Raw genomic sequence first — 15,665 nt, 5'->3', positions numbered from 1 at the left:
AGCTCCCTAACACTTCACTTTGTGATTTTATTCCCAGTATTTTGACTGGTTGTTTAATGATGAGGCTCTAAGGGAAAGAGACAAACCATATGCTCATCAAGCAAGGCACAGGAAGCAGCCAGGCCTGTGGGATCTCAGCAGCAGGATAAGATGACTGTCCTGGTAGAAAGTCAAGACTGGAGGGGGCAGTGCAGGCCCACAGGCTGGCCCTTTGAGGCTTTGCTCAGCTGCAGGTGAGGATTTACCAGCCTGCTGAGCAGGGCACTTGAACGTTCAGTCTGTTAGTCATCCAGGCCTAGATCTCATGTGGCTTTTGCTATCTTATCTGGAGATTCCCACTGAATCACAGAAGGCTAATCTGCCTGCCCCCTCCTCCATCCACTTCTCCAAGGACATTCCCAGGAAAGCTAACATCATGAACCAGGAACAGAGCATTTTTCTTGGCAAAGCTAAGCAGGGAACTTCGGGCCTTGTCTGCACAAAGAAAATAAGGGAGGATGTGAATGCAAAGTAAAATGCCTGTTCCTGGCCATTGCTCTATGGGGATGCTCTTTTCCTGCAATAAGGTAACTTTATCTGAAGATAAGGACTCAAGAACAAGTGACTTGCAGTAAATTAACCGTGAGGATATACAAGTTGCTCTGTAGCTAGTGCCTATTACACACCCTTACTTTAGTGTCAAGTATGGAGTCTTCGCCTCTTTTCTTGGAGGCGCTTTCCTTTCATCACTGCAAGGAAAAAACAGGGCAGAAAAAATCTCTCAGACAGCTGCCCTAAAGTAGGTAACTACAGTGTGCTGCAAGTTTAAGCCCTGATTGCCCTGGCTGTAACTCTCAGGTATTTGGTGTTAGCCCTTTAGGGAACCATCTGCGGTAATTCAGGGTAAGTCTCTCCTGCTGAAGGGTAAGAGTGCCTCTGCAGACTGGGGAGCAAAGAGTTGCAGAGAATTTACCAGAGCACTGTGACTGGGTCCCAAAGCATAGGGGATGGCAGCCAAGAAAGCAGGGCAATCCTTGCTTACAGTAATCTCCCTTTTCTCCCAGTGGACAGGTGATTCAAGAGACCCAGACTTACACACCCACAAAATAATACTTCCCTTCTTGTATGTCACAGCTTCATCTGGTTGATTCTTGGGGTGTTTGGTGGGTCATACTATCAAATGAAAAGGGTGGAATTTCCTTAACCCTTACTGTGGGGGTTTTACCCTTAGTGTTTTGTCTGTCAGTGCCCTAGGAAAGCCAAGACCCTTGTGCCTGACCAGTTTGTTAGTGTTCTGTTATGGGGACTCTTCACTGAACAGTCCTGCTGGATTGGAGGGTGATTTGACTGCCTTTTTTAGGCAACTACACCAGCAGTGTAAGGAAGACCCCTCAGTGAGTCTTCCCACTTTATTAGAGTGTGTTCCCCACTGCTGGCAACTGTTAGTGCCCAGGAAGGACCACCACTAACAGTTTGCAGTATAACACTTTACTAATATAAAATTGTGATGGGTTTGAAGGTTGCCAGTGATGGTATCTGACTGCAAAAACGTATTTAAAGCAATACATAGACAAGTTCTAATCCCAATAAAAATATTCAGTGTGCGTACAGTTCTTACCCAATAGGCATCCCTAGGGGAGGAGAAGACAGGTTTAGCCCACTGATTGATCCTAGCAATTACAATGGAGTCTTCCCTAGCTTTTCCCCCATTCTTGACTTACTTTTATACTATTTCCTTATGTTTAGGTGGAGCTTGAGTGACTTTAGTCAGAAATACCTTTGTTGCTGATTGGTGTAAAATTTTCTCACTTTGCTTTTAAAGATACAGTCAAAAAAATCTAGAGCACGTGCCCAGTGGAGAGGAGTTGTACCTTGAGGTGAGTAACTTGGGGCTGGAGGGATGCATTAATATTACAGTTAGGCTTTAATGAATCGATTTCATCCAAGGAGAGAGATTTCACCATAGTTATTGGCTCATCAGCAAGATACCTGTTCCTATCTCCTTTGATTTACAGGTGCTATGTGGCTTATCAGATGTAAAGTACCACTGAGTTCCCCTCCCTGCAAGGATTTCAACAAAACCTGGCCATGGTGCCTCCACTCTGCTCCACCCTCCATTCCATCCCCTTTAGCAGGTGCTTGCTGTTGTGTGGGGAATCATCGTGGAGCTGCCAACAGCATTCCATCCAAGCAGCAGCAGCTGCATTTTACCCTATAATTTCTATACTGTTATAACTTCAGTTAGGATGTGAATATAGCTTCTCAGTTTCCTCTAATTTTTACGTCCAGCCATCTTCCCACACATACAAAGAGTTTTTGAATAGCAGTAGCCACCAGTCACAAACAGAATGTGCTGCATTTGGTGCTTGCCAGGCAAAGTGGATCTGTGGGCTGTTGCTTCTGCAGGATGGAGGAGAGGTGCTGTGGGATGCTTCTGAGGTCACATGCACTCCAGTTGTACCCGCAAGGCCTGCCAGCACTCAGCTTACCCCACCAAGCTGCAGGCACCCACCTGAGGCACTTGAAAACCAGTGGTGGATCCTTGAGGCCTTTGTATTAATTTGGAAGGGATTCATACTTCAAGGGACAGCTCCAGCCTTTGGTGGCTTGTTCCTTTTCCTTGCCGACTGATTTGCCAGCTGCTGAGCTACCATGGGGCATGCAGGATGAATCAAAGGAGTAACTTGGTTTTCTTCAGTTTTCTGCTTGGTTTGGAGACTATTACCATGTAATTCCATGGCTCACTTTGCAGGGTGGTGTTTTTTTTGTTACCTGCCAGGATTTAATCAGAGATAAATCATGTCCCAGCTGTGTTAGTGCATAGGGGGATTAAAGGGAAGGGACTGTTGCTGCTGCAATAAAGAAGACAGCATTGTATCTGAATTCCCAGGGAACAAAGTCCCACTATTCCTCCTCAAACGGGAAACTAATGAATTCCAGGCCTTTCCCAAACCTCCTTCATGTCTCACTTTTATTCACTGCATCCCTGATGTCAGCAGTGAGAGCTCAGTGCTGAACTTGGCTGTTGGCTTTGGTGTAGCCTCAGTGCAGACCACTGCTTCCCCCTCCTTACTCTGTTTTCTGTCCTTTCCCCTGCAAACAGCCATCTACACTGTGACACACCCCACACAACAAGCACTGCTACTGCTTGACATTGTAGCCACTCAACACTTCTTCCTGGTGCTGATACCTCAGTGTCCTTCTTTTGATGATGTCTGAAGAACAAAACCCCAACCTTTGGCAAAGCCTGTTAGACTATGAATAATTGCTCTGCTTTGGGCTGTCAGTGAGCAACTGGCTTATGTCAACTGCCCAGCGGAATAATTTGGAGAAGGCTGCAGCTCCAAGTTAGCTATATATATACACATTTAGAGATACTAGTCCAGACTGGAGACCTTCCAAAATTGAATTCTTCCCTGCAGTTGCTATGGCTAGAGTAAACAGTAAAATGGAGTTTTGCAAAATGGAGCAAAAGTGGAGTTTTTAAAAGCAGTCTAGATGGGGAGCAGCAACTCTCAGCAGCTTTGGTGGTGTCTGTCCCATTCCAGGCGGTGATAAACCCACATTGCGAGGTTGGTCACTGGTGCGATGTGCTGCAGCCCATAGGCACCTGCTGAAGCACTCACTGCATCCCACCTGAACTGTCCTTTCTCACTGCACTGGGCAGCTGGTGGCTTTCTCACCATCGGGGAGTGCAGCTGCAAGGGGAGGAAGACCAGTTGCTTTGTCTAGCTGTAGGTGCCCAAATCAGGATGCAAAGGGCTGGCTTCTTTTTGGGGACTCAGCTGGATGAACAGTGTACAGCTATAATTGCTTTTTGTGCTTGTGGTGCTCCTGGAGATCATTCCAAATCCAGCAGCCAGCTCTGTAGGAATGCAGTTTGTACTCTATACCAGGATCAGGAACTATAACATCATGCAACATCTGCTTGCATGTAAGACAGTTCTGTGGGGCTCTGTCATTTCCTGGATCTCAGGAGCGTCCTTCAGCCCTGACTCATTTGCCCCCATCTTCCAGCTCCTCCAGTAAGGGAAGCACAGTTCTACAGAGTCATCTCCTTCCCCATATGCTGCTGGTAAGTGAGATGCCATATGGGAAAGACATTCTGTTTCTGGGAATTGGTCAGAAGGTATCAACAGGGAAATGACTCAAGCTGATTAGGTGGAAGGAAATTTTTTCACCTTGGCATGGATTTTCTGGAGCAGGGAGTGGGGGCACTATAAGAAGAAGGGAAGTGGTGAGGACAAGGTCCTTTTTAGCCCTGGGCACAAGGCAGTGCAGACAGTCTGTATGGTATAATGGAAGATTGGCTGCACGGTCCAGCCCCAGTGTCCCGTGAGGTGGCTGGATCCAATCCTTCTCCTACCTTTGAAAAAAACATATCCAAATTGCTCTTTAAAACTGCCTCTGTTTTATTATTTTCTCTCTCATGGCATAGGAACAGAGAGCTCTGGGGCTTTTGGGAACAGCAGAGGTAAAAAAGTCTCATGATGGACTGTCACTTTGTGTGTGCATCTGTGTGTGTATATACGTGTATTATACACAGACTGGGTCAGCAGTTAAGTAATGTGTTTTTAAGTGCTGTTCCTTCCCAGTATCACCTTGGCACACTCTATTTCGCTTTATCACACTATCTATTTCACTTTCAAACTAAAGGAAGACTGATTAATCTTGAAAATCTGTCTTCTAGATGCTATGAAGTTGTGGCTTATGAAAATACAATCTTCCAAAGGATAGGAGTCAGCAGCACAGATAACACAAGAGCTTGAGCCCTCTGAAGCAACAGCAGCTCTTGTCCTTCCATTTTTGCCTTGCTTTTCAAACTAGTTGATTTAATGTAATGATATTGTTGTACCTCCTGGGAAGGCCTCTCTGTGTTGTGATTTCCTCTTTGTTTCTATGTGTACCTGGAGGAGGACACTGTGATGCCTGCTTATTTTCAGCTTTGAAGTCCTCAAAATATTTTTTGTTATGGTACTTCCAAAAGACTTGACAGTGGTTAGAGCTTGAGTGAGATGGCTTTTTTGCTGTTTTTTCATGCTCTTCTACAACTTCATAGAGTCATCTCATGACCCAGACTGTCATTATGATGGTACCAGTTTTGATTTGTGTGTGCTCACTGCCATTACTGAGAAGAGAGAGAAAACTGCTTAAAATAGTCAGATTAAATTATTTGGGTAGCTGGTTATGTGACCTTTGAGCTATTGGTTCAACAGCATTACCGTGTGTCTTTCCTTACTCAAACAGTCCCTGCTTCACATTACCCAGTTGCTCAGGAACTCATTTACCAGCGGGGTGGGTTTTCATGGACAGAGGTGTGACAAGCTGGGCTGCCACTGGTTGCAATGCCATTACCAAGTGTGTTTCAAGACAACAGCAACTGGAAACCCTGGTCCCCACTGCTGGAGCAGAGTGACCTGCAAAGGGAGGCCTGTGCACACAGAGGGGGCTCCCACAACTGCTGACTTGCTGTCAGTACAGTCTTGAAAGGGAAAAGTAGCAAGGGCAGGCTGTGCTGAGCTCCCTCTTGCATGCCCTGCCATTCTTACATGAGCAAGGTGTGGGAAGATTCACTCTGGCTGCCTTTGTCCTTCTCCTGATTCCTCGTCCTGTTGGCAAACCCTGGGAAGGGGAAGCTGTGGAGGGAGGAAGACTTAGTTAAGGGGCTGACAGACTGGTCTTGGCCAGGTGGTGGGCAGAGGTGTGAGGAGAAGCACAAGAGAGAAAAGGCCCAGGCTAACAGTCCAGGTTGAGATGGTCAGCCATCTGTTTGAACACTTCATCCTGCTGCCCACAACTGTGCCATACACACCTGACACTCTGCTTTGGCCTCCACGCTTTAATTGCCCATGTCTTTGCTGAACAGCACCTAAGAGAGGATGTCGGTGATGCAGACTTTGCCGACAAGCCAGGAACCTCGTGTCAGCAACTTCTGATGCTGTCTGCACCTATCCCTGTGCGTAGAAAAGAGAAGAATTGTTTGTCCATGAGCAACACAAAACTTCAAGGCTCTGGGGTCTTGCTGGAGGAGCAGCCACTGTCCTCAGAGAAACTTTAACATTTCAACGTGTATTTTTGTTCACTTCAACGAAATGAAAAAATAAAATACTGAAAGGTTTTGTGTAACAAGGTATTCCAAACTGTTTTGGTTAGGGATAGTTGAAACATAAAGTTTATTTTATAGCATGACAGTTTATATCAAGTGAAGAAAATGGAATCCAGCATAATAAAACTACTTGAAATAAAACACTATGATGCCTTTTAAAACTGTTTTGTGGAAACTTTGATGAAGATCAGTGCATTATCCTGAAATATTTAGTGTAGTTCCAGCATTTTTATACTTGAATAATATTGTCTTGAAAACCTTGCAGTTCTAACTTGACTTTGATCGTTGTCTCTCCCTGCACTTTAACCCTTCTCCAGAAGGTGGAGCTTAAGGCATTGTCAATAAACTAGAACCGAAGGAATTTTTACAAAGTCCTTTGGATTGGAGGGTTTGAAATGTGTGTTCTCTTCTCCTTGTTTTGCAGAGGAAGTCCTGGATCATCATGACAGCTCCCCAGGCCATAACGCCTCAAACTCGGGAGTCTTAGTGATCCCAGCCTGTCTGGTATCAGCACAATCTAACTGAGCCAAAATATCATCACCTAAGCAACATCAAAGTCCAGAATCCTTGTACCAAAAGCAAGAATCATTGTGCCCCTGGAGATGCTAGTGACTATTTTTGCAGTTACTGGGAAACTAATGAGGGGGAGAGATGGGCATTCACCTCATTTTTCTGCCTCAGTCCCAGCAGATATGGCTGTCATAGAATGGTAGAATGGTTTGGATTGGAAGTGTCCCTAAAGATCAAATAGTTCCAGCCCCCATGCCACAGAGACATATTCCACTAGAGCAGGTTGTTCAAAGCCCCATCCGACCTGGCCTTGATTTGTGTACCATGGACCAGAAGCTGGTCAGCTTGATTCCTGTGTGGTGGATCACAATGCTGGGCTCCATGTACCTCATGCAAGTTCTCAGGGAAGGCTCTGGCACCTAAACCCCTGTGGCCTTGCAGTGGAGAGTGCTCCTGTACTGAGGTCTTAACTTGTCAGCTCTAATCATTTTACTGCTGTAGCATCTTCATGATGCATGGAGTGTTTGATTCAGAGCAGCCCTTGTTCATGCTCTTTTATGGGCCAGTTTGGGTTCAGTTACCTTTTGGTGGAAGTCCACGTAGATTTTTTTCCTGGAGGATGTGGATGGCATGAGATGTTGACGCCTTGCCCACATGTGAGCTTTTGCCGAAACTGTGACCAAAGCAGCTGCTCTCAGAGTGGCAGCTCACATCACAGCCCCAGAATGTCTTTTCTGAAACGCACCAGATTTTCACCTAGATCAATGTCCTGTCTTTGGGGATGGCCAAAGGCTGATGACTAGGGAAGAGGAGAAGAATAAAGCAAATATATAGCAACTGTTCCCTACAGATTCATTGAGCTAGAAATTATGCCTTTATATTTTATTGCCCTTTTAGAGACTTGGATCAGTTCTAGGGGGCAGTCTTCCTAGCCCCTGTTTGTCCTAAGGCTAAATTCCCACCACTCTAACTTAGAGACATTTAGAAAAACATTTTGCTTAAATTGATCCATTGGAAATCTCTTTGGTGTTGAATGCAACAGATTGCTTTGGTTAGCCATCTAGTGGCTGGCAACACTGAGTAGTGAAGATCAGTTCTTTCAGTTTTACACCATTTCAGTGAATGGTACAAAACCATTTGCTCAAGATAGCAAAACCCAAGAGGGGTAGCCAAAACCTTGACCTGCTGAATCTGAATGAGTAGTTCAGTATTCATGAGAAAGAAATGAAAAATAAATTTCTGAGCATTTTATTTCAAAACAGAAGCCTTATCTCTATTTAGATTATGTGTTATTTCAATTTGTTAACAATGAAGATAAGTACAATGTGTATTAAAAGCATTCCTTTCTTTCATATCCTGAAAAACAATCAATAGGCTCATAGAAATATTGGCACATAGTGGAAGTTAACCACAAATAAGAGTGAGGTTAACAAGGCAAACCCACTTGCTCAGGAAGTTTTTGAGACAAATTTGAAACATAGTGTTCCTGTCTGGCAGCAGAGAACAAATTAAGCATTTCTCTTAGCTCTTGAAATGCATTTAAATGTCAGCAATCTCATGGGGAAAATTGGTTTCTGAAAAGAATTTACATAAAAATCATCTTTGTACCCACTTCTCTAGAAAAGAGTTGATTGTCGTTTATTTTCATAACCTCTGTGCCAAATATCCCAAGTATGAGGAAATACTGAATCCTGCATTCTACTTGCAACAGCAGTTTTCCTTCAGGCAACCTCTTTTCCTCCCAGAAAATTGATGGCTGTTCCCCCTGCAGTATAGCTTGGATGGGGTGCTGCCACCCAGCTCAGACCTGACTCTGAGGCACACCACCTATAGACCTTGTTCCTCCTGGTACTGCCAGAGTCCAACAGAGGTGGAAGTCTGGTTCTTCTGGGTGTTATAGGGCAGGAGGAAAGAGATGAACCCTTCCAAGAAGTATCTACAGGCAGAAAAGGCGAAGACATACAAGAGCAAGGCACCAGAGACTGCTGAGAAATAACCACGATGTGGTGAGGATTTTTCAAAGGTGAGTGCCTGCAGAGATAATCTAGATTACCTAGAAGAGTAAATGCAAAGGGAATTAGTGAAGTCTCATCTTCATCTTCTTTATGGATGTTCTCATTCAAAGTCAAGATGACCTGCCTGCTGCTATTAAGCCAGTTTCACTCCACAATTTTAATGAGTTCCAATGAATTTGTCTCAGTTTCCCAAGGTAGACAGGTCATGGTACAATTACCTTTTTCACAGTGGGGCTAGAAGGAAGGAAGGACAGAAGAAGAGAAGCTATTCTGCTTAGACAGGATCAGAAATAAGAGAACTGAGTACCCTGTTCAAGAGATGAGGCTTGAGCAGAGATCAGCCCTTCCCAGCAATTTATCACCTGCAGAAAGCCTACATGGGAGAAAGTGAGGCAACATCAAAGGCTGAAGGATGACAGAGGCTAAGAGTGGTCACATAGGGAAGGTCTGAAAGGTGGAAGGAGAAGCCTTTGATGAGGTGGAGCCAGTGGGTGATAGGAAGCAAGAGGGCAAAAACAGAGAGTTTGGGAGAAAAGGATTGGGAATAATGCTCCAAAGGGATTGGGTGCAAGAGTGAAGATAACTGGAAAGGGAGAGGGCTGTGAAATGATGTGAGAAGAAATGACAGATTTTAGAGAGGCTGAGGAGAGGCATTGGAATGGGCTGCCCAGGGAGGTGGTGGATTCTCTGTCCCTGGAGGTATTTAAGAAGAGACTGGATGTGGCACTTAGTGTCATAGTCTAGTAACTGCAGTGGTAGTGGATCAAGGGTTGGACTTGATGATCTCAGAGGTCATTTCCAACCCGGCTGATTCTATGATTCTAAGATGAAGAAAGCTGAGACATAGAAACTGTCATATTCAGAGGAGAGAGTAAGTGAAAAATGATATCCAGGGAAAGGGCCGAAGGGACTTAGAGGAAGCTGGTATTGACCAGTCAAACACAGAGAGCAGTGTTAAAGCAGGCATCAACATCGCAGCCAAGCAGACGAACAAGGGAGCAGTCCATGGTCAAGGCAAGATCCATTTCAGTGGCTATGAAACATAGACTGCAGCTGCAGGGCAAATCAATGCAAGAAAGGAAAGATGCTAGGAAATCAAATAGGCACCAGTGTGGAGGTGAGAGTTAGTGAGGATGTTGGAGGGTAATGATGTGAGGAAAAGGTAAAGTCCAAAGGAGGTCATCCAAGAGTTATCATGGGACAGCAATGTCAGGATGGGGCAGGAAGAGGAGTTGGATGAAGTGGTGATGGTGGGAAGAGGATGAGTAAGAGCAAGGAGGTCTGGAATTATTAATAATGGGAAGAAAAGCCCAACAGACTCCTTCCACTTTTTCTCCCTGGATTGCTAAGGAAGATGTGGTAAAGAAAAGGAAGGAATAAGGGAACCACAAGGATGAAGAAATGGTGAGATGCTACCTGAGGATGGGGATGAAAATTAATAAAAAGAGGAAATATGATTAGGCAAAGGAAAACTGAGGGAAGACAAAGCAACAATGCTGGAGAGGACAGGGAAATGGGTGCAATTGGAAAAGACCTTTTGAAAATGCTACTTGGACTCCAGGGTGCTTGCAAGTCTGAACAGAAAGGGAAGGAAATGCAGGACCCTGAGACTCAGAGGTGCCTTCTGCAGTCACAGGGTGCTCACACCAATAATGGCTCTTCCTCTGACAGGTTGAGTTCCCTCTCCCTTTGTGGCACTCAGATCCCAAAAGTCCATAATCCACAGTCCCATGCCAGGCGTCTCAAATAAAGGTACCTTGTCCCTGAAGAGGACAAAAAACTTCATCAATGCAAAGCTGAATGATAGAACACCCTGAATAACACAAATACCAGAGAAGAGCTTTGCCAGGATGGCCCTATAGTGTGTTTCCAAACTGGTGCTTCATGTATGCAGAGCTGTCACGTGCTGGAAAAATCTTTCTTTTGAGGCAACAGCAACAGAGCCGTGCCCCTCACAGCATGCTGGTGTCATGTTCAGCGAAGCATCCTTCTAGTGCCCAGGTGGCAGGCAGAGCTGGACCATGTCAGTAGCATCTTCCAGCCCCATCCAGCAGCCCCAGCTGTGCCTAGGAGACATGTTTCCTTCTGAGCTGCCCCCCGGAGATCAGCCAGGCAGCCCTTTGTCACTTTGGGGCCATCTGTCTGAGGGAAACATTTGGGTGACAAGTTTTAAGAGCCAGATATCAGCAGCGCCTGCTGATATCTGTAGCAGGAACAGCCTGCTCTTGCAGGGTGGCAGCTAGGGCTGAGGCGGGGATCTGTCCTTCCTCATGGCCCTGGTGACAGGAAGACCATTCATGAAGAAATTAGGCACAACCCTTCAATGTTTTGAGGATCGGCTTGTGCAATGGCAGTATTGTTTCCAGTCGCCAGGCTGATGTGAAGATTTAGGCAATGGAGCTGCTTGGCAGGAGGGCTCTTTCTGAAGAGGAAGGGGAAGCACAAACATCTCAATGCTGCAGTAGACTTATTTGAAGTGTGTGAGGAACCAGTGGGGCTCCAGCTAATTCCTGTATGCAAAACGAGCAGGAGGGAGGAAGCCTTGGCCAGGATTCCTCTTTAAAGATATCCTTAAATAGCCTGTGCTATGCCTGGCCCAGAGGGTTTAATGAGTCTCAGTGATACTTTGTCTTTATTCTCATTATGCTGGATTTTTTTTCTCTTTAAGAAACCTTGACTTGCAAATATATATATATATATATATAAAAACATCACCTTTGGGGGGAATATTTTTTGTGAAGATTTCTTGACCTCAAGAAAGTACATTTATTCTTCTTCTACTTAATTAATGAAAATTCATATCTGTCCCACAAGAATCTGCAACCACAAATAACTCCAGATATTTAAGTCTACTTAAATATTTGAGTCACCCTAAAGGTTGAAAATATTTTATCTTTCTTCCAAATGTCATAGATGCACACACAGTTAATTCCAGATTATTAAGTATTATTAAGTATATTAAGTACCACAGGTTCAAAGTCTCTAACTGTGCCGATCACCATCTTCACTTTATCATGTTTTCAGGGTACTGCTACTGAGGGTTAATGTGACCTCAGTGATGTGACTGACAGTAAATTCATAGGGTCATGCTGTGTAGCAACTGGAAGAATTAGTCTTGACTAGTGAGATGCCTCTCTGCCTTGTAGCTGTCAAAATAAAACACTAGTTTGAAACTCATTGCACTGGGTGCCTGCCAGAAAATGCAACACAATGCAGTTTATTTGAATTCCAAGTGTCCTGAGTAGTGCTGAAGCTGGAGTAAACAATATCCCTAAAAAAACACTGTGAGACCAAATCAGTTGCAGTCATTAAGGAAACAGTAAGACCTAGTCATTGATTAATCCTAGGTTTTTTCTTGCCAGAGAGACCATAACAATAGCCTGCTCTTTTAACAGAAGGACCTCAGAGAAGGAATATGCTGTACTGCTGTAAAACCAGAGTTGCCTTCTCATTCCTGAGTTTCCAGGAACATGAGTTTATAGCCATGACTATTAGGAACGGGTTGTCACTTGCTCTTAGTGGGGGAGCATGGGGAGTGTTGGGAAAACAAGCTTGGACAACTCTCCAAATCAGTGGAGTTTATATGGGTCCAGCAGACAATTATTGGAGCTGGGAGATGAATCCTCTGAGGCTCTCAAATTCACAAAGCAGACCACATCCTCTCACCATCCTGCGAGTACTAAGCCTAGTGAGAACCTTTTCCTCACAGGACCAGAGCTCTCTGTCCCCATCCCCATCCCAATCACCATGCCTGGGCTGGCAACATGGAACTGTCCCTGCAATCACTGTTCTGAGCTGCTGGCCACGGTGTCATCAGGCAAAGAGGAGCAGTGAGTAAGGGCAGCCCCTCCTGGGCTGTCCCCTCAACACTCCTAAATTCTGTCAGAGTACTGTAGCTCCTCCTGTAGGAGCTAAGGAGAGGAGGATGAAAATGGGAGTTTATAAGTCTTAAACTCTCCATCACATAGCTAGGCTGTGCTTTAGGGTCTCTCCACGCAACTCAGATGGCCTCTACCCCTTGGAGTTGTGATGAAAATATGTTTATTTTGGCAAAATGCCATAGGTCAGGGTTTTGTGTAGAGCTCCAAACTCCCCCAGATCTCTGCTGGAGGCTTTTTTCAGTGCCATGTCTCAAACTTACTGCCAGTTGCAATGTGGATGCACAAGGGCAATGCAGGAACTGCAGTTTAGAATCAGTTTGTGTGCCTTTCCAGTTCAGTGCTCTGCCACTGTGTGGGCAGTAGAGACGGATGAAGCATTTTCTCCTGTTGTAGCAGCAGCCACAATTGTGTTTAACTTGGAAGAACCCATGGTAAGGGTGGCCAAGCTGATACACCTTTTATTAGACTGCTGCTTGCCATGACGAAGCTTTCAGGACTCAACACTTCATTGTGCTGACTGAGCTTTAGCAGTTGAAATGGTCTTGAACCAGGACAGCCAGTGTTTCATCTCTGATGGTGCCCATCATCAAAGTTTGTGTCAATTAGTCTCTCTCCTGACAGTTCCCAGGGTGTGAACTTTGATGTCCAGACATTACACTGGCAAAGATCTCATACCGCTGGGCATTGCACGTTTCAGGCAGTCAGTGGCACCCAGGTTTGACATGCTTCAGGGCTTTCTTCATTTACCCACCTTGCTTTTCATTAGGTTGTCATTCCCAAATCTGGACTCAGGTTTTGAGACACTGTTCAGGAACACAGGGAACATGTTCTTCAGGCTTTAAATGTAAATTTTGCAGAGACTTTTATAAGTAGTACTTATATTCTGCTATTTTATTGCTGACTACTTGTAGTGTTGAAAGGTGTTTGGCGAGGCAGTGATGGCTGAATTATAACAACTCAGTCTCACCAAGAGATGAGGAATAGGGGATCATGACATGGCATTCTTACACTCACTGTTCTGACAAAATCACATTGTGGAATAACACAGCTATCTCAATATGTATAAACACTCAAAGGAAAATAATAATTTGCTCTAGAAGCTGAAGCAGTTTAATGGAGAGGAGCAGAAATCTCTTACTGCCATCCTGCATTGGGTGCACATGACAAGGTTTTGGGAGTGGAAGAACTACAGGGGTGGTTTCTATGAGAAGCTGCTAGAAGTTCCCCATCTAGTAGAGCCAATGCCAGCCAGCTCCAAAAGGGATTTGCCACAGGCCAAGGTTGAGCCCATCAGTGACAGTGTCAGCACTTCTGGGATAAGAAGGGGGAAAAAAACCTGCAAAACAGCAAATTCAGCTGGAGAGAGGAGTGAGAATATGTGAGAGAAACAGATCTGCAGACATCCAGGTCAGTGAAGAGGGAGGAGGGAGAGAAGGTGCTCCAGGCGCCAGAGCAGAGATTCCCTTGCAGTCCGTGGTGGAGACCATGGTGAGTCGTCCCTGCAGCCCAGGGTTGGAGTAGAGATCCACTTTCAGACCGTGGAGGACCCCATGACAGAGCAGGTGAAAGCCTGAAGGAGCCTGTGACCCCTTGGGAAGCGTGCACTGGAGTAGAGCTCCTGGCAGGACCTGTGGACCCTTGGGAAGAGAGAGGAGCACACACTGGAGCATGTTTGCTGGTGGGACTTGAGACCCAGTGAGGACCTGCACTGGAGTAATCTGTTCCTGGAGGACTGCACTCCATGGAAGGGACCCACACTGGAACAATTCATGCAGCCTGTGGGAGGGACTCATATTGAAGAAATTCATGGAGCACTATCTCCCAAGGAGAGACTTCACAGTGGAGCAGGGGAAGAATGTGAGGAGTTCTCGTCTTAAAAAGGAAAGAGCAACATGTCATGACTGTAATCAGTGAGTAATCTCTCCCTGCCCTTACCTTGACCCATGAAGCTTTTGTTATATTTTCTCTCCCCTGTCCAGCTGAGGAGGGGAGCGATAGAGTGGCTTTTGGTGGGCACCTGGCATCCAGCTAGGGGCAACCCACCACACACTCACTCTCATCATGTCAGATAATTAGTGTCTATTCAGGAAAATTATGATGGAGAATCAGGATTTGGAAGGAGATGCTAATATGTTAGCAATAACTGAGACACTCCTCCTGAGGCAGGCTGATCTAAAAAAATGAACGACACTTTGAAGCAGTGGACTAATATAGCCAACTTCTGGAGGTGGCAGGCTGGCGTGCCATATGTTTCTGGGGCTGCAACCCCATGAACCCCCAACGCCCAGCACGGCCTGAGCAAAGCCACGGCGCTTTCCAACTGCTCTTCCCGTGTTTCTCTGCTTCATGTGGTTGGCTCAGCCTTCACCAAGGCCCTCCTGGCTGGGTGGCCTCACCAGATGCCTCAGTAGATGTTTTCATGGAGTTTGCTCTCTGGACCAAAGTGTGTTTGCACAGCACACGAAGGCAGAAGACCGTCTGCTCCACTGAGAAAGTTACAGCTCCTGTCATGGCCCTTGATGCCACAGGGCTGGAAACCAAACTGCCTTGCCTTGGCTTTGTGGGAAGGAGGAGCTGCTAAAATGGAGCCCAATAGGAGTAGTCCTGGGCAGTTTGTCTGTGACTAAAAGTCACAGAATCACAGAATCATTTAGTTTAGAAAAGACCCTTTAAAAGCATCGAGTTCAACCAAGGTCAAAACGTTGCCATTGCTATAGGGGAATGGCATGGAACGATATGATTTCAGACATAAATGACTCAAGAAGCAAGGCATGCCAGCTCTACAGCTGCCTGAAAAAATTTAGTTGCTTCTTGTTTGTGTGCAGGCATTCTTCAATGACATAATCTCCTCTTCTTGAGCTTTTGTTTAAACGAGTCTACCAGATGGGCACACAAGAATTCAAATTCCACTGACATTCATCTGGCAATTTCATTTAACTGAAACAACTTTTCACTTTCTTCTGGTAGTTGTTTTTGGAATCTGTATCTAGAAACTGAATTGGGTAAATACTCCAAATGTCTTCAAGAATACATGTCATTATTATTAATAACCACTTTGTTATGAAAACAACAGAAATACTTGGTTTTGTTCCAGTGGGAGGGTTATCAAAGCACATAAATTGAAATAATTAAAAAATACATTAAAGAAACTTTTTCCAGGCGAGTGATCACCAG

This window comes from Myiozetetes cayanensis, unplaced genomic scaffold (genome assembly GCF_022539395.1).
Source record: "Myiozetetes cayanensis isolate MyiCay16 unplaced genomic scaffold, myiCay2020 scf2-11, whole genome shotgun sequence".
Lineage (NCBI taxonomy): Eukaryota > Metazoa > Chordata > Aves > Passeriformes > Tyrannidae > Myiozetetes > Myiozetetes cayanensis.
This window is presented reverse-complemented; position numbering follows the sequence as displayed.